The following is a 17,946-nucleotide window of genomic DNA, read 5'->3' on the forward strand; positions in this document are numbered from 1 at the left end:
TTTGTAATCTCCACAGATAAATTGCTGTAAAATACCATAGTTACAAAGACATTTATGAGCAGTTGAAAGGATATGACACATTGTAATTTAGGAATTAATGCACACATTAAAAAAGCAAAATCAAGAGAAAGCTACTAATACATGTACGTTGTAGGGAAAACAAAGCAGGAAAAAAAAGCTGCAGACCAGAAGATAAGCACATGAGCATTGCAGCTGTGTCACTAAATGACAGTTTAAAGATATGGTAAATTCCATCCCACCATCTCCGAACAAAGAGTAACAAAGGGCAGAGAAATGTAACAAAATAATCTAGTGCTGAGCGTGTACCAGCTGGGAAACAGTCACAGCCCGTTCCTGATTAGCTGTCTTGCTATCTCTCTAATGTGGCCAGCTAAAACATGTCCCCTGTTTAATGAAACTCAGAGGTATCACTTGCACTGCGGGAACAGCCGGGAGCTCGAGGAAAGGATTGGGCCCTGGAGCAGCAGGTAGTGCAGAAGCGTGAGGAAGAAGCTCTTTGCAGTGCTGGTTGGTCATTACTAGACATTCACATCTAGGACAAGACCTTTGCAGACTGCAGCGGTGTCCAAACCGCACGCAATCTGCTGCCGCCTCAGACTTCTGAGCCCATCTACACAGCGGAGGAAGCGTGTGTGGCTGTGGGCTGATGCTGATGGGTCTGGGCTGGGGGCTGTGCGCAGGATACACAGAGGATACACACAGGGCTCCATGCTGGCCGGTCGCTCAGGTTGATGGTGGGGTGCAGCTGTAGGTTAAACTGGGCTGGGCAGGTCCGCTTGAGCTGCTGTGTGGAGCGTGGGACAGTGTCAGGCAGTTCTCCTCACCCCATTCTCCGTGGGGAGCGTCACCACCCCACCGTGGTGTAGGAAGGAACACGTAGCGCCTGCAATCTGTGAGCAGTACATAATAAAAGCTTTTTCTTTTCTTCAGAACAACCAGAAGCTTAAGAAAGGGGATAGAAGTGGATGAAATAATCAAGATAATAACACTGATTTTTGGTACGTTTAACATCCACTTAATGTTGTGGAGGTTTTGGTTTATTTGTTTAAACTTTGTCTCCTGCAGTGATTGGTCATTCTGACCTGCACACATGTGATCATCCTTTTTAGATCACTGTAATTGCATGAAGGCGAAATTCAGAGCTATGTTTTCCTTTTCTTGACTATTAATTGTGTCGCTGCATTTAGGTGCAGAGGGAGAGATCTGTTTCCTTCATGGCAAAAGAGAGACATCAATTAAGTGAAATTAAGGAAGTTTTTTCTCTACTCCGTGCAGACAACCCTTTGTTATGTGTTTGTTCTTCATAGAAAACAGTCATTAATCTTATGCAATACAGTGGGGAATTTTATGATCAAGAAATTAAGAGTTCAACCATGCTTTCTTTGAAGGATGTTTTTGTAAGGCACAGAATATCCCATAGCACAAGTAACCCTTGCCAATAAAGAAAAGAGTTGAAAGTGGTAGAGGCAGAGCAGCAGTAACTCTTTGGGTACTTCAGACTCTTTTGGGAAATAGTGATTTCTATCTACAAAAGAATGGGAAGAGTTGGAAGAGGGTGTGATGAGATAGAGCCTGTGTCTGAACAGGGTGCCGTGTTTAGTGAGACCCTGGCTTGCAAACAAACTCGTTTCCTTTCACAACACTGATCGTGGAAATGCAGGTGTCAGTGTGGGCCAGCGCTGTCACCCTGCCTGCCTAAAAACAGCCGTTCTCAAGAATAATGAACATTAAAGAACTAGCAGAGATTTTTTTAATTAGCTCAGTCCCTCAGGCACAAGTATATTGTGTACTTTAAATTCCCCAATTCTCTTATTTTCTTTTCTAATACTACTTTGACAGTAGATACGCTGCTGTTCACAAAGGAGTTATAATTTAACTGGTTTAACCCATGGAATTTAATGTAGGATGCTAAATACATTTTAATTTAATCCCCTATAGTTTTCTGCAAGCATGTTACCTATGGCCAGGTGGTTTCTATGCCATTAACTCCTACATGTTGGTTATAGATAAACTGCAAGATAAATAACCCTCGTGTTTCCCCAGCTTTCCGTCAGCCCTCGGCAGGTTCCCTGCTGTCGGGGCGCAGAGAGGCTGGGTAAGATAATGTGGGTTTTAATTGCCCACGTAAAATTGCAAATGAGCTTCCTCCTGCCTCTGGTCTCTGCAGACACGCACGTTCGGTCTCTCCACATCAGGCGGATTTTCAGCGAGGGAGGGTCAGGATTACAGGGTTCCAATAGTGCGGGATCGTCGGGGAGTGCACAGCATTGAATGGGAGCGGTAATGACATTATTTTTTGACACTGGGTGCTTTTTTTCTCCAACACAAAAAGCTTACCAGTAGCTTCTGGGCAGCTTTTCCATTTGTTTGTAATGTTCTCTCCGTTGATGCTGTGGCCCAGTAATCAATAAAACTTGATTAAGGATAATAGTGAAAAGCAGCAGTCTGCAACCTCATTAAATGTAAAAATTCAGTACAGAGTCTGGTGACTGGAGTCACATAATCGTGGCTCAAAGGACAAATACGTGGCTACAGAATAGAAGAAACTGAAGCTGATATTGGATTTTATTTCTCTTTCTTCTGTTTTTCTTCCTCCCCTCCCCAACTTTGTCCCCCAGGAAGGAAGCTGCCACTGCCATGAGCCGAACATGGAATTACAGCTGGACAGGCGGATAAAACCTGAACAAATAAGTGTCTTGTTACAGATTCATTGTCATCCCAGATCAGACCAGAAGAGTTGATTTAGAGTGATTGAGGAAACAAAATAATTAAGGGGAAAAAAATGGTTTGGAGGCTGAATGAATGCTTTTCCTAACCTTAAATGAGACATTTTACCTTTGTCTTGAGTAGTTTTAAATACTGTATCCATGATTAAAAACAATTGACATTTTGGAGCAGGACACCATTCCAAATTTTTTAAAATTGATTTTTTTCCCCTTTCTCTGGATGATCTTTTCAAGCAGCACTGTGATGAAATAGGAACGTGAATGTGAAGGGTTCATTTGAATTTGGGTTCTTCCACTCCAAGAAGGTCTGAGTGCCAGCAGCTCTGTTCGAAGGTCTCTGGTGCATCTTGATATTCTTGGGACTGGTGAGACTTCCTCTCTCCAGGTATGAAGACACAATTGGAAAGTTCAGAGTTACTAACTGCAAATTTCTGAAAAGTGTATTAGTGACTTGAAAATCAAGAACAATTCCTTTAATGCAATTGTGGACTCCTTTGATATGCCTTCTGGTTTCTGGATTGTTGGAGTATTCATAGTTATTTCTCCATCCTTCCTCTTCCACCAGAAAGGCAGAATAATCACTTGTTCATTAAATGTCACAGGTGAGCACTGGGAGCTGTGACTCTATCAGTGGAGCAACATTGGAAGTCTTGAAGATAGGGAAGTTTCCCCTGGATTATTTGGTGCTTGTTGGGAACACGGGTACGAGGTGAGAAAAGAGCTGGTGTGCCCCGAACTGCTGCTGTTCTTTGTTTTGATAGCTCAGGCTGTAGGTATGCGGGGGGTCTTGGGGCAGGATTTTCCTTGCTCACGTTCTCCAGCGCTGCCCCTTCTCATGGCTCTTTAGCTGGAGCTCTTGGAGCTCAACCATTGCATGGGCATTAGAGACTTGTACATACTCTCCAAGGTATTAGTCAAATAGGTAGATTCTGGCTCTCGCATCCATCGTAGTGTTAAGGCAGTGTTCTAATTACCACATTTAGAAAGGAAGATGAGATGTTGAAGTAGAGGTACCTGATGGATGATAACTTACATGTTAGTCACTTACTGTGTCGTTGCAAACCTGGCATCATACTTTAACTTGCCCACTTAATTGAGGCTGTGTTTGAAATCGTTTTTCTTTTCCCCCAAATGGAAAGTTAAACATAATCCACTTTCTAGAGGCTGTTTTTAATTTTGTCCATCCAGTAACACGCTCCAGTAATGAAACCCATACCTCTATTTAAAGTTCCTTTATGTACTTTATAGACCGTATTTTCTTTCCTCATAAATCCCCACCCTGCTTCCTAGGGAGGCAGAGGGTGCATTAACCTCTCTCCCAGGGGACTTCCATACTGTGTGGATAATGACTGTGAGCTGATAACCCAGCCGGGCAGTGCTGTGTGCACTCGGCGTCCAGCACCACACAGAACTGGTACCCCAGTATGAGCCAACACGGGGCTGGTTTTCCTCCAGGTAGTACAATTTTTGGTGTGTAATTCTTTCCAAAGCACCAAATCATGGGAGGAAGGGCTGTGGATTTTCCTTCTGCGCAAGTCTCTGACACGAATGATTCTTTGAAGTGTCTTTGGGATGCTGTAGGGCAACCATATTTCTCATTTAGAAGTATCTTTTAAATGACTAAAAATGTTAGATGTGTGTGTTTGTATTCATAGCAGAATGTAAGCACAAAGATACAACTGCTAGAACACACAAAGTCAGCTTGGTCAAGCTACGCCAGTGTTGCAATTGCTCTTCAGTCCTGTGGTTGGGGACCTTTTAGATTAAATTCATTAGTTCATGGTAGTTTTGAGATATAACATAAGCCTCCAAAGGGATCTTAAGCTTCTCTTTTTTATTAAAAAGAAATCTTCCCTTGGCATTTCTCTAGGCATTTCTCCAGTCACAAATAAAAGGGACACTGCTGAAGGATATTCTGCTGCACACTTAAATGCCAGCAATCCAATTAAAGGAATGTTTAACCTTTTGTAAATAAAGCTATGGCTTGCACTGCCTTTTGGCTAAAGGAAAAAAATTAACTAATTTATTATTAAGCTTCTTACCCAGGACTGATGTATGTATTCGCAATATAGTTTACAGCGTTATAAGGCCAGAATGCTATTAAAATGATTCTGTTCCAGAAGGTCAACTGGCTGCAGATTCAGACACTGACACAAGACAGCTCTGCTAAGTGATGTCCTCTCAACAGCTCCGGCTGAGGATTTCACAGTCTCTGGTCACCAAAGTCCTGACCCAGCTGTCAGATGCTTCACAACTTTTTTATATTTCTGTTTTTGGGGGCCTTTTTGTTTGTTTGTTTTTTTCTTAATATGGTCTTTGTTAAAATGAGGTTGATCTTCCAATTGCAAACAGTACACGTGGATTTAGATAGCAATGTGTTCAAACTGATGTTCATGGTTCTAAACCTTGGTTAAAAGGCATTTTCAAATCTAAACAATTAATTCTAAATCTGGCTGTCACTTTTGTATCATGTCTAGACAATTTAAACAGTGTCAAAGGCTATGGTATAATTTATCTTTATTGCTTCTTTTGCTTTTACTCAGAATCTTGATCTGTTGGGATGTTCTACCCAGGAAGATTTGGCAGAGACATCAGACCAAGTCATGCTCAGCCAGGCCTGGTAGCAAACCGGGTAAAGTCTTGTGATGGGCATGGAGAGGAGGGCGGAAAAGAAGTTTTCATGCTTTTCAGCATCCTGAAACTCTGCAGGGACCTCTGTCGTGGTCAGAGAACCCATGTAACCGTTTTGGTGATGAAGTTGCACTAAGACAAGTACCCAGTAGAGGCTGCATCTTTCACTAGACTGGCTGATATGCAAAGCCAGGTAAGCCTGCTTGGGTTCTGAAACAGAGCAGCACGCTTCAGAAATAACTACATCTGGAGAGCAATAGTGCACATTTCATGTCTGCTACTTCTGTTTCAGGTCTGAAAGAGCTTATGTGCATCAAAGCTTGTGTAAGTTTTCCAGTGGTAAGAATTGGTTTAGTCTAGGATATGGCCTTTGTATCTGAATCCTGGCTTAACTCTTCTGGAGATATTTCTTGCTGTCTTGTCATGACCTCCCTGCGAGATGCTACACTCGAGGCTCAGAGGGACCAAGTGCCTCTGGCTGTGGTTCAGCAACGTTGCTCTTGCTGCAAGATGGCAACAGGCGGGAGCTCGGAGCCTCAAGTTGAGCTCAGCGCTTCAGGAGAAATAACCCGTGCTGAGCGTCCCCGGGCAGCAGCCGGCCCTGCAGCGGGGCAGATTACGTTACATCACAATTACCATTTCTCAGGGCACTTTCACTTTTGTCTGCACATTTCAGTTGGTCCAAACGCTTTGCAAGCGAAGGCTGAAAAATATTAATTCATTATACAGAAAGGGAAGTGCTTTCCTCAGTTAATGTAGGTGCAGTTCCTGTGTGGGAAAAGGTTAAATGGTAACGAGAAAGATCGGGCAGGAGTCCAGCACTTTATAGCCTCGCAGGGAGAGTGCCGAGTTCTGTATTAACAGTTGTTCTAAATTTCTTGTTCTTGAAGCCACAATATGGGTAATAATCACAGCACAAAGAAGGGTGGCAGAAAACCAGAAAGAGACATTTGCTTCTTTGTGATCTCTGCTTCTGGACCGGGTTTGCTTTTGTTTTCTTGCAAATAATCATCGGCAATAAAAGTGAAGAAATGAAGATTTCTGTGAAGTCCTGTGACCACTGGTTTGCTTTTGTTTTGTAAAATTTTTCCAAATGGGGCTTGACTTTGACAAAACATAAGTCAAACTTACGGCTGAGTTGGTGAGTTGCATTTTGTGTTACCGCACAGCAGCTCAGGAGGCATCTGATTGACTTCTTGCACTGTTTGTTTTTAGTGGGATTTTTTGTTTTTCCGCAGTGCACAAATAATTATCTGTTTAATTAGGTGCTTGTTTTACCAAACCGACACCTACATTCTCCTGTCCCCTTTTTCTTGGAAGAACAACAGTGCAGGGGTATTCAGGAAGAACATCTCAGTGTTGATTCCTTTTCCAAATAAACCACTTTTTGGGATTTGAGTGCCAGAAGCCTCACAGGACTGTTTGGACAGTGGAAGATGTTGCCATCAAGCTGCAAAGCTGTTTCTGTGTGCAGGCCCAGTAAATCACAGAATGGACTGCGTTGGAAAAAACCTCAGATATCATCAAGTCCAACTCCAGTCCATTGACCAGATCATGGCACTAAGTGCCATGTCCAATCTCAGTTTAAAAGCCTCCAGGGCCGGTGAGTCCAGCACCTCCCTGGGCAGCCATTCCAATGCTGACCACTCTCTCTGCACAGAATTGCTTTCTAATCTCCAGCCTCAATTTCCCCTGGCAGAGTTGAAGCCCATGCCCCCTTGTCCTATTGCTGACTGCCTGGGAGAAGAGCCCAATCCCCCCTGGCTAGAACTGCCCTTCAGGTCGTTCTAGAGAGTGCTGAGCTCACCTCTGAGCCTCCTCTGCTCCAGACTGAACAAGCCCAGCTCCCTCAGCCTCTCCCCATAGCTCTTGTGTTCAAGTCCCTTCCCCAGTCTTGTTGCTCTTCTCTGGACCCGCTCCAGCACTTCAATCTCTTTCCTGAGCTGAGGGGCCCAGAACTGAACACAATACTCCAGGTGTGGCCTCCCCAATGCAGAGTACAGGGGAAGGATCACTGCCCTTGTCCTGCTGACCACGCTATTTTGGATACAGGACAGGATCCCATTGGCCTTCTTGGCCACCTGGGCACACTGTTGGCTCACGTTGAGCTTCCTGTCCATTAGTCCCCCCAGGTCCCTTTCTGCCTGACTGCTCTCCAGCCACTCTGTGCCAGCCTGGAGCGCTGCAGGGGGTTGTTGTGGCCAAAGTGCAGGACCCGGCACTTGGCCTTGTTGAACTTCATCCCATTGGAATCAGCCCATTTTTCCAGTCTATCCAGATCCCTCTGCAGAGCCCTCCTGCCTTCCAGCACTGCTCTTGAGATCCCCAGTGCTGCTGGAGCAGTTGTGGTGCTCACCCAGGACGGGTCGTGAACGCCTGTGATGGGTGGGAACACAGAGCCCTTGTCTCCATCTCTTTGTGTGGGTTGCCAGCTGGCTTGTTCTTTTCTATTTATATTGCTCCTGCTTCCAACTTGGCGTGATGCTTTTTGGGGCTGGGTTTTGGGGTTGGTCTTTTTTATTTTTATGTTACTTGCAAGGCAGATATGTTTTCTTTTCCTTATAAGCTATAGAAAAACCTAAAGCTTAAAAAAAATATTTAAAGCAATTCAGCTTTTTGAAACCGCGTAATTGAAGAGCTCTGAAATAATTGGCTTACTATAGTGCACCCGTAAAAATGAATTTGCATCTCATTTATGAACTATTAGATTCCCTATTACATGAGACTGATTGTTCTTAATGTGACTCGCATGTAATTTAGCATTCTTTACTCAAACACTTGTAGCTAAGCGCTGGGGGAGGGAAGTTCATTCCAAAATGGTGGCGCTAGAACTCAGATTCTGGAGCATTCGGGATGGGATCCTGCACGTTGTGCTCTCAATGCGCTGTTTGTCTCTATATTCCCATCCCAGTTCCACCCTGTGGTGAAGAATTACTGACTTTTCAGAATATTGTATTTTCTGTAGCTAGAAAATGGCAAAAAATGACCTTTCTAAGAAGAGATACAAAAACTCCTTGGTCTTTTTAAGAGGCTGGTGTTAGACCCTCTTTGGACACAGCCAGGTAAGAAAGTATTAATGCCAACTGTTAACAGGAGCAAGTGTAGCCCCGGGGTCACGGGTTTGAATATCAGTAGTTCCAAAAATATGTGGATGCTCTTGTATGTGTGTTTGACAGAAAGCATGTAGAGACCTGAGTCTTTAACCAACCCTTGTGTTCAGCTGATAGAATGTGTGGTCTAATCCAGTGCATGATCCTAGGGGGTTTTTTGGGGTGGCTGGTAAGCAGCACATCAGCTGGCATAAGGGGAAGGAATTCTGCGTTGAAACGTTGTAAAAGGACCGTGTGCTCCTTCAGACAAAATAAAATATGTACAGTTCTATTAACTTCAGAGCAGTAATTAGCAACATTGACAGCAGTTACATCAGAACAGTGCTGAAGTACTTGGTATTTCATTTGCCTGCCTTCTTGATTGTAAATCCTCTCCCAATTTCCATTCAACAGTCTGGTAAATACAGCCGGAAATGTGTGATACACCAACAGCCAGGGAAGGAGAGATCGTCCCTCCAGTCCTCTAATCCTTCTCTCCTACTGATTTACAACAGATTAAATTTGGGTTCAGATAGGTGGATGTACTGCACCTTTAAGAGCTACCATTTTATGTAGGGAAATTATTCACTTAATACATTAGAGCAGATCAGAAATGTGTCTGTACGATCCCGGGCGGTTTTGGGCTGTCATGTGCTGGTAGGGGAGCAATCGCTCACAGCCCGCATTCAACTTGACACTGGGGCTGATACCACAACGGGGACTGTGCCTCGGGGCTCAGGAGAGAGCCCCTTGCCCCTCAGACCTTAACGGATATGCCAGACTTTGTTCTGGTTTTGTTTAGAGGTGGTTTTTACACTTCAGAACCTGTGAAAGGTTGTAATAAGGATTGAGAGTTCAGGGGTTAAGCAGAATTGATCTGTTGGCTTTTCCAAGCCGGGTGCTCTGCTGGCCTGGCCTTTGCAGGATAAATGTCGTATTCAGAGAAATGCAGGTTACTGTTGGGACTCGCTCTGCTGCGGGATCACTGGCACAGGGCTGCAAAGAACAGGCTTCTGTTTGCTTTTGGGGGAAGGTGGAAATACACATCTTTCAAAGCAGCTGGTTGTTTTGTAAATGTCTGTTTTTAATTCCCAAGCAAACATGTTTTCAGTCTGTTTCCATCTCAGAAGGTGGATTCTAGGCACAGTTTAAAAGATTACTTTCAACTTTCACTAGCTGGCAATCAAAAGCACCCGTCATCCTGCATCAAACATTTTAATTCTCTGCTTCTTCTTAAACTTGTAGTTGTGAGTAAAGAAAAAGTCTGGATGGAGTCGAGGCTGTAAAATCTGTTCCCTCTCTCCCCCTTCTTTTTTTAATATGTGCATTTTATGAGAAAAGCTTCATTTCCCCACCCAGAGTTAAAGGTTTCATTGCTGGAGTTTCTTTTTGGACAAAACCCATTACAAATGTGCCTCAGCATCCTGAGTGCCTGGGGGTTCAGGGCTCTGCCTTGTACACAGCGCATCACGAGGCTCCGTCTGCCTCCCAGCACTCCCCGAAACAGAGAGAGGACAGAGGTGGGAAGGTGTTTGTCCTCCTGCAAACTGCGCGACTTCGGTGTCGTGCGGGGACCGAGCGGTGAGCCGAGAACTGAGCCTCCTGCAACCGCACGCAGCTCTTGTCTCCTGGAAGCGGCATTGCTGCTTGTTTGCAAACACCGCTGTTTGTTTTCTAAAGCATGTGTTTAAAGGACATGCCGTGATTACTAATAATCTAAATTAAAAGGGCAAAAAGCTGGAGAGAGACAGTAGAGGGAAATTGTTACACCTGTTATCCTTTTCATTACTTACCGCTGTTTGTGTTTTTACACTGCTACAGATCACCACACTGACATAATGCTAATTATCTGTGCAGGAGGTCATTTTTGCATGCTAAAGGAAAACACTGGTATGTCTTGCTAATTTGATTTTAATATCTTTGCCATGCTATTGTTTGGCCTAGAAATTAGATTGCTTTTTACTAATATAATTGGCTAATTAAAACATCTTCTGTAGGAGATGGGGAAGATACCCGCAGTCCTTATGTGACTTGGGACGTAATAAAGTAAACATGAGTCAGTTCCTAATCCAGCAAGAGCTCATTTAGAGCATGAAGGAGTATCTTCAATACAGTTTTCTTAATAAGGTTTTGAGATAATTTAGGGTCCAGTCCTCCACCTTCAAAATGGAGATAGAAACACTGGAACTTAGAAGACCCAGCCGTGTAGGACTTCTGTCGTGATACCCAACAGGTAGTTAACTAGTATCAATTCCATGTTTTTGCAGTATTCCATATATTGTTGCTATAAGTTCCTTATATAGGGTTAGTTGTGAAGATGTAAAGCAACAGATAGAGTAAAGTTGCACCAAAACATACTCCTGCTGCCCCAGCAAACAGAACGTACCTGGGTTTGCAACCTCTCTGTAAGATCTTGACATGTCCTTCCTGCCCTGCTACCACGTGGCACCTGCTCCGAGCCCCTGGGTTGCACCGTAATGCACCGTCCTTCAGACAGGACCAGTCCCATCCTCAACCATCTGTCTTTCTGGAAAGAGTTTGAGAGACTCACATTCATTGTATTTAATTTATATGTGCAAATGATTCTAACTAAACGTAGGCTTCCCTTAGTATCTTCAATTAAAAGCTCTGGATGTACTCTGAAGTTACAAATTCCTTCACTAAGCCAATAGGGAATGATAATGAATTATTGCTAATATAGCCATAAAGCTTTTATTTGCATAAGTAATATGAAGCTAATGTGTGGATAAAATTAAACTTTAAAATGAAATATTATTAAAACAAAACTGTTAATGAATTTGAACACATTACTGAGCAGGTATGTGTGGCAGCTGGCTAGAACAGATAACTCTTAATAGGAGTCTGGTTGAATCAAAATCAATATTGAACATTACACAACACATTGAAGACAGTTTAGCAAGTTATATGTGCTCATCTTCTCAATTCCAGCGTGCTTCATCATCGTTAGCGTTCACAACCATAACGAAAAGAAAAGGTGTCACAAGGCAGGAGGGAGAACCAAATTTGTGAATTTAAGTATTTCATTTGCTTTTTTTAGCGTTATAATTAGATTGGCTTGAGAGAAGACGCTCTGAATTCTCACAAATATGGAAGAAAAATTGAAGATTGAAGATCGCGTTATAAATTGATGATGGACATATATGCTCCTTATACCAGCAGAATTATTGTCATTATTATATTAAGGTGGTTATTACCAAGGCTGGACTGTTTTATTCGTGAAATGTTTCACTAATCATTTTTCACTCTTTTCCATATTGCAGAGGTCTTTTCTCAAGCCCTTGTGGACACTTTGGGCTGCAACAGTTCAGGGGAGTGATTCCAGATTAAATCCATCTTAAGGCCAAAATAGTATTAGATGAAGGAACTTACTCTGAAGCAGTAAATTCTGCCTCTGTAAGTAAGCCAGAGAAAAAAATAGGGCACATTTTTTCAATCTTTTTGTTTGTTTGTTTGTTTGTTTGTTTTGGTTTTTTTTTTTCCACTATCATACATGAAACAGAATCTAAGCAACATCAGTCTCTGGTGTATGGCATTGACCACTTTTTATGGTGACTTCCTGCCAAAAACTGCAGAGTAATTGCTGCGACTGCCTCGCTCATAGTTCTTCAGTGTGTATGTCAGACTCGCCTCCATTTCACTCACGTCCAAGCCGTGCTGCTGCCTTTTACACACGTTATTCATTTACACAGGTTTAGCTTTACTCCTGGTTTATATCCAGCTTCATCGGTGCAGAAAGATTCGGTTACAGTTCCTGTGCTGCCCTCCTATAAAGCAATGTACACAAAACCATATAAATCAACCCTGGTATGTTTTATCAAGGTATCCCAAGACTACTCACATCGGGGCTGGACATGGACCATCCTGTGAGTGCCGACCAAGACCCCGGTGGGACAAGATGGACTCAGGGAGTGTTTGGACTAGCAGAGAAAGCAGCATTTCTGGGGCTAGAGGTTTCATTATCGCGACTGAGAAATGAATTCATTTTCTCTTTTGTGCAGGAGGATTCTGTTCTTCACCTTTTTGCAGAGGCCGAAACGCTGACACCTGAAAAGATGGAAGTTGTCAGCTCTCAGCTGGTGTTTCATCCCAAGTGGAAAGGCCCGTGTTGACTTTATCTAAGAATTTGTGTTCTTTCAGAGTAGACATTTCAGAAATAACCTAGGGAAGCTGTTGAATTTCTGTGGGGCTTACGTACCTGACCTACATACACAGCTTTGAAAATCCTGGTTCTTAAGGGCAAAGACTGAATTCAGTGTTGCTTTATGATGCAAAAAGCACATCAGGTTTTCCTTATTTATTTATTTATTTATTTACTTTATTTTCTTTTATTTTCTTTTATTTTCCTCCCCTCTCTCTTCTATAAGAAGAGTTTTGGTAAAAGAAGTTAGGAGATATTTCCCCCAGTGTTTCATTTCTGTTACTTCTGCTGTTTCTTATACAGGATGAAATTAATTCCCTTTCTCTACTAAGAACTGACTGGGAAGCTAAAACCAAGCTGGATCTGGACAGAATGGTAAATCAAAGTGGCTGCTTTGTCATTTCATGTGTGGTAACCTTATTGGTGTGGGGTACTGGTGTGTTTTGTGTTCACAAGACTGATATTTGCAATACCAAGTGTCTTACATGGCTTGCCTGGTTTAAGCTTTTGATACAATCAGGTCATGAAGGTTGTACACCCTAAATTAACAGCTTGCTCAATTTTGCCATGCTTGTGCCAAAACTAAGTAAACAACTCATTCAGTTCCCTTTGAATAAACCGGGATCAATGGGAATAAGCCCTAAGTTTGTTGGACAGGAGGTGTTTCTAATGCCTTCACTGAAACTCAACTGTGCTTCCTTACCCCGGGGAGAATTTGGTCTCCAGAGCATGAGAGGCCCAGAGAGATGAAGAGGAAGATGCAGGCTGTGTGTTTTAGATCTCTGGTTCTGCAACAGCTGAGTGGATTTAAATTGTGCTTTTGATAAACAGATAAGCACAAATTGTGTCTCTGCTGATAACGTGAATGTCAAATATTGGCCTTGTGCAATTGGAACTGCTGACTTACTAAGACTTATTTGGCTTGATAGTGGAAATAGCAACTCAGTGAACTTTAATTACAGTTGCAGCACTGCCCCTGGCCTATCTTCTTGGACACAGAAATAATTCAGGATTGGAGGGTGTGGCAGAATGCAAACCCCCCTCTCTCCCCCTCCCTTCCTTCGATATGGAAGGAGTAACACATCTACCTCTCTCTCTGCTGTTTGAGGCTGACAGCTTCTTTTGTTTGACCCCAGAGCCCCTGGCCAGGGCTGTTAAGAAGGGAGCGCTGAGGCGCCAGGGAGCCACTGGGCACCCACGGCCAGTGTGGGGGATGTTTGGAAACTTCAGGGGCACCCACAGCCAGTGTGGGGGTGCAGAGAAGCTTCTGGAATGCCCACAGTCAGATCTGATCAGGCTATAAAAACGGGATTCTTGTCGAGGCCCTGCCCTTGTGCGGGACCTCTTGGAGTTACGAGCTGAGCCGCTGCTGCCAGGAGCCAGTGCCCCCCCCAGCGATGGAGACTCCGCTTGCCTTGCCGCCACGTGTGTGAGTAAAATTAACCCTCGCAGGATTGCGAGTGTATCTACTTTCCATGCATATTTGCACGTGTATTTATACGTTCCGTGCACGTTTGCACACGTACTTTCTGTGCTCAATACAAGCACGTGGATAGATTATTTCCTCGCAGGATCATGAGTGTATTTTCCTCCTGTGCTTCCACATAAGCACGTGTAATATTCTGTGCACATTTGCACGTGTATTTCTCCTTGCAGGATTGCGAGTGTACACTTTCTGTACTCACTATGAGTACGTGTATCCCTTTAACATAATCCCACACCGTGTTCAGCCAAGTGTGGACTCTTCCCGGACTCAGGGACAGCTCCAGCATTGTTTTGGTGAAGCCACGTGCATGCACTCTGTGGAACTCCTGTTGTATTAGTTGCTGCCCCTTCATAATTTTCCTCAACTGATATCCAAACCTGTATTCAAGTCACTTTTGGAGTGCTAAAACCCTGTTTCGCACCAGTTTAATAAAAGTTGCTTTGGACCCTGTTGACCCTTAAACGAACCTCGGGGTGCCTCCATGACAGAGGGTTAGCACAATAGAAACAATTTGTCATGAATGATATTAGTTTTGAATGTAGATTTTCTTCACGCTGGCCACCTGCGTTAGCCAACCTGAGAACAGTTATTGAACTCGGTGGGGGCTGCGTCAGCACTGGGAGAGTAAAACAAACTGCGATTAACCTCTTTTGTACCACGGTTTCAAGAGTCAGGTTCAGTATCTTGCTGGAAACGCCTGTTTTAGTGCTTTGTTATTCAGGAAGCTTGGGAAGATTTGAGAAAGTGGTGTGAAAATGTTAAATCACAAATGAATGTTCAGATGTGAGTTTACTCAGTTCTGCTTTCATTCTCTACTGCGCCTCAGTTTCAGAAGAATTTGAATACTGAAGTGTATGTGTCATCGTTTTGAAATGCTCAAAGATGAGGCCAATGTTTCATCAATTCATGTTTGTCCCAAATGGCCTATATATCCAAGAGTGTGCTTGAAACTCCGGATTATAGGAATAAAGAGATGAACAGAATTGTAATGCTTTGCTGTAAAAGAGAACTAAGATTTGGGGAGTAGGATGAAAGCCAGCTATAGCCTAAGCGTTTTTCTTCTGTGTAGTTCTTCAAAGGAGTACAGTGGCAAAATCAAAAGAGATGGCAAGGATATGTTTTATAGTACTATACAAAAGCAAACAGATGGTTTACTTTTTATCCTCTTTTAAATATGTAGCTGCTACATTCTCGTTATATCTCTTGGAATGGTTTCGGCTATCAATTTAGTTCGCAAAACCGAGTTGATTGAATAATAGGTATATCACAATTTCAAATCAATTAGAAATATTGCTCACCAGAGGAGCCGATGGTTTACTTGAATGTCAATAATAAAACTGTATAAGCCATGAATTACTTTGGACTATTTAACATTATTACATTTCTCTGTAACAGGGCCGGTTCTGATATCAGCTGGCAGGAGCTGCTGGCGGTGGGCAGGCTCGTTTGTGACCAGATGCAGAGCAGCTCTCAGGGTCTTTCTGAGGGAGTTTCTTTGTCTCTTGGTGTTTGTGTGAGTGATTCCCTCCCATCAGCTGCTTCTAAACTTGATCCTTTTCCCCCCTCGCTGTCCTGACTGGCACTTGCTGCTGGAAGGACAGACAGATGGTCCTTGCTTTAGCCTTCAGTGAGCTGCCTTCAGTTCATGCTTGTTACCTCTTTATTTTCCCTCTTTTCTGTGGTATTTGTAACTTAGTGTGCTATTTTCTGTGTTCACGAAGTATGAGGTATGAATAGATACCTACTTTCTTTTATTTGTCCAACTGTAACTAACCCTTCTGCCCAGAACAACTTCTTGCAACCTGGTTTGTCTCTCATAATTATGTATTTCATACAAGTTCTCCTGAGGGAATAAAAGTATCCCTGGGAATCAAATTTATTAGAGAAGGGGATTGAATAAGGTGATATATGTGGGTTTTAAAAACCCAAGTGAAATACATGGTTATCAGTACTCTTCCTAGAACATTGTTGATTTTTATCACTTAATCTGTTATTATTTCGAGACATGATTGCTTCCTTAATCTGCTGTGCATTACCCTGTTGGATCCCCCTGACACAAAAGCACTTGCTTAGACCTGCTTCAGCCTGAAGCACCACTGTAGGTAACTCTCACGGAGACCGGCTGACCTCAGATGTCTACACAAGGTGTTGCCATTTCCACCGGGCCATGAGCGCGCTTTGGGAATGTGTTCTTTCTTCCTGATTAATCATCATTTCCAACATGGTACATCAGTAGCAGAGGCACATGCAAGAAAGGACTTGAAGCACAAGAGTACGTGCAGTTCTTACACTGTATGGCAGGACATGTTTCACGGACACTGAAAACCTCTAATTTGCAGAGTGCCTGGGGAGGGCTGAGCTGTACGAACTGGCTGTGTAATAGCAATGAGGCTGTGGTCAGTTCCCGTGCTGTTGCAGGAGAAAATCTACAAATGGATAAGTATGGTCTTTTTCCCCTCCATTGCAATCCGAGGTAGACTGAGGTGTATGAATCGGGCCCTGCTTTGCGTATGGGACAGTGTATGGAGGACACCCCCAGCTGCCAGGACCCCATTGCTGGAACAGCACGGGATGTTCAATGGACTCTGAAACAACTTCAAGGTTTTCTGCAGCGTGTGTTTGCAGTTTTATTTCAGTGGTTCAGGTTGTGGGAGTGCAGAATTTGATGTAGAGGCAGAGGGGATGTTTTTCCAACCCCTATAAAGCACTATCTCCCCTCACCTCTCTAACAGCACTGAAAAATATGGTCTAATTCATCATAGGCCTAGATCTTCTGTTAAGGGGCTACATGATGTTTCAAGATTGTCAGTCTTTGAAACGAGTCTTGCACACGGGTGACTCCCGAGTTTGCCCTTGATGTGGGCTGGGGAGCGCTAGAATTGCCCTGAATTCTGCTTTGTCCTGCGGTCACAGCCACGTGCATGTGGATAAGCAAGTGGAAAGGTAAATACTTTTGTAGTTTAATGTGTGTCTTCTGCCAAAATGCACCCAGAGCTTCCTGCAGAAACGTCTGTACTTACAGGAAATCCAAGGGGCTATACGGAGGTTTGAGCCCTTCAGGACAGACTGCAAGCAGAAGGACAGAGTTACTTCTTGTGTTTCCTACCTGCTGGTTTGTTCAGGGCTGGAATAACACAATAATCCACGGTTGACACTGTCTGAGTAGCCAAAATGAATGGCCTTTGGCCCTGGACCAAAATGGAGAAGTGTTGAGGGTAGTGTTTGGGTTTTTATTTTACAGAGTTTCAGGTGCATCGATTGCTTTGGGCTGAGTTTTGCTAAGTTTGGTGGTTTTTTATTGTTGTTTTCTTTTGTTCAGCTTTTATTTGGTTCTGTTGGCACTGATCTCTGGAATACAGTAAAAATATTTATTCAGCATAGGCAGGGTGACAGATTTCTCTTGTATGAAGAAGTATTTGATGAGCTGTTAGTTTTGAGTGCCTTTCCTATTCATTGAACTAATTAGCTCTACAAATCTTGCTGTCAGCCAGTCATGTAGCCACTTATTTATTTCCCATATGCAGAATTTTTACTTTGCTGCATATACACTGAGCTATAAAACCAAATGCACCAAAAATTGTCTCTTACTTGGATATAAATGGAAACAAAATAAGCTTGGAATTATTATTACATGTGCCATTAATTTTTATTTGAACTGTCTTATAAAAATGCCAAGCTTTTTCCATTGTTTTTCACTGTTGCACTCATGTAAATGGAGAAAAGTTTGTGACTTTGTTTAATGCTGATTTGCTGTCTTCAGTGTGGGAGTATGAAGATGACTATGGCTAAGTCAGGGGAGAGTGGAGATGTCAGTGCTTGCCACTTGGGTACCTG

At 43.2% G+C, this 17,946-nt stretch overlaps 1 long non-coding RNA gene across 1 annotated transcript; it reads left to right on the forward strand.

The window, feature by feature from the left end:
- The first annotated feature begins 950 nt into the window (after positions 1-950).
- LOC139829464 (uncharacterized) lies at positions 951-7,148 on the forward strand. The gene is made up of 3 exons (XR_011741935.1): positions 951-1,019; positions 2,640-3,456; positions 5,291-7,148. It is a non-coding gene; the product is annotated as an uncharacterized lncRNA (long non-coding RNA).
- The last annotated feature ends 10,798 nt before the right edge of the window (positions 7,149-17,946 follow it).

The sequence above is a fragment of the Patagioenas fasciata genome, chromosome 19 (assembly GCF_037038585.1).
Source record: "Patagioenas fasciata isolate bPatFas1 chromosome 19, bPatFas1.hap1, whole genome shotgun sequence".
Taxonomy (NCBI): Eukaryota; Metazoa; Chordata; class Aves; order Columbiformes; family Columbidae; genus Patagioenas; species Patagioenas fasciata.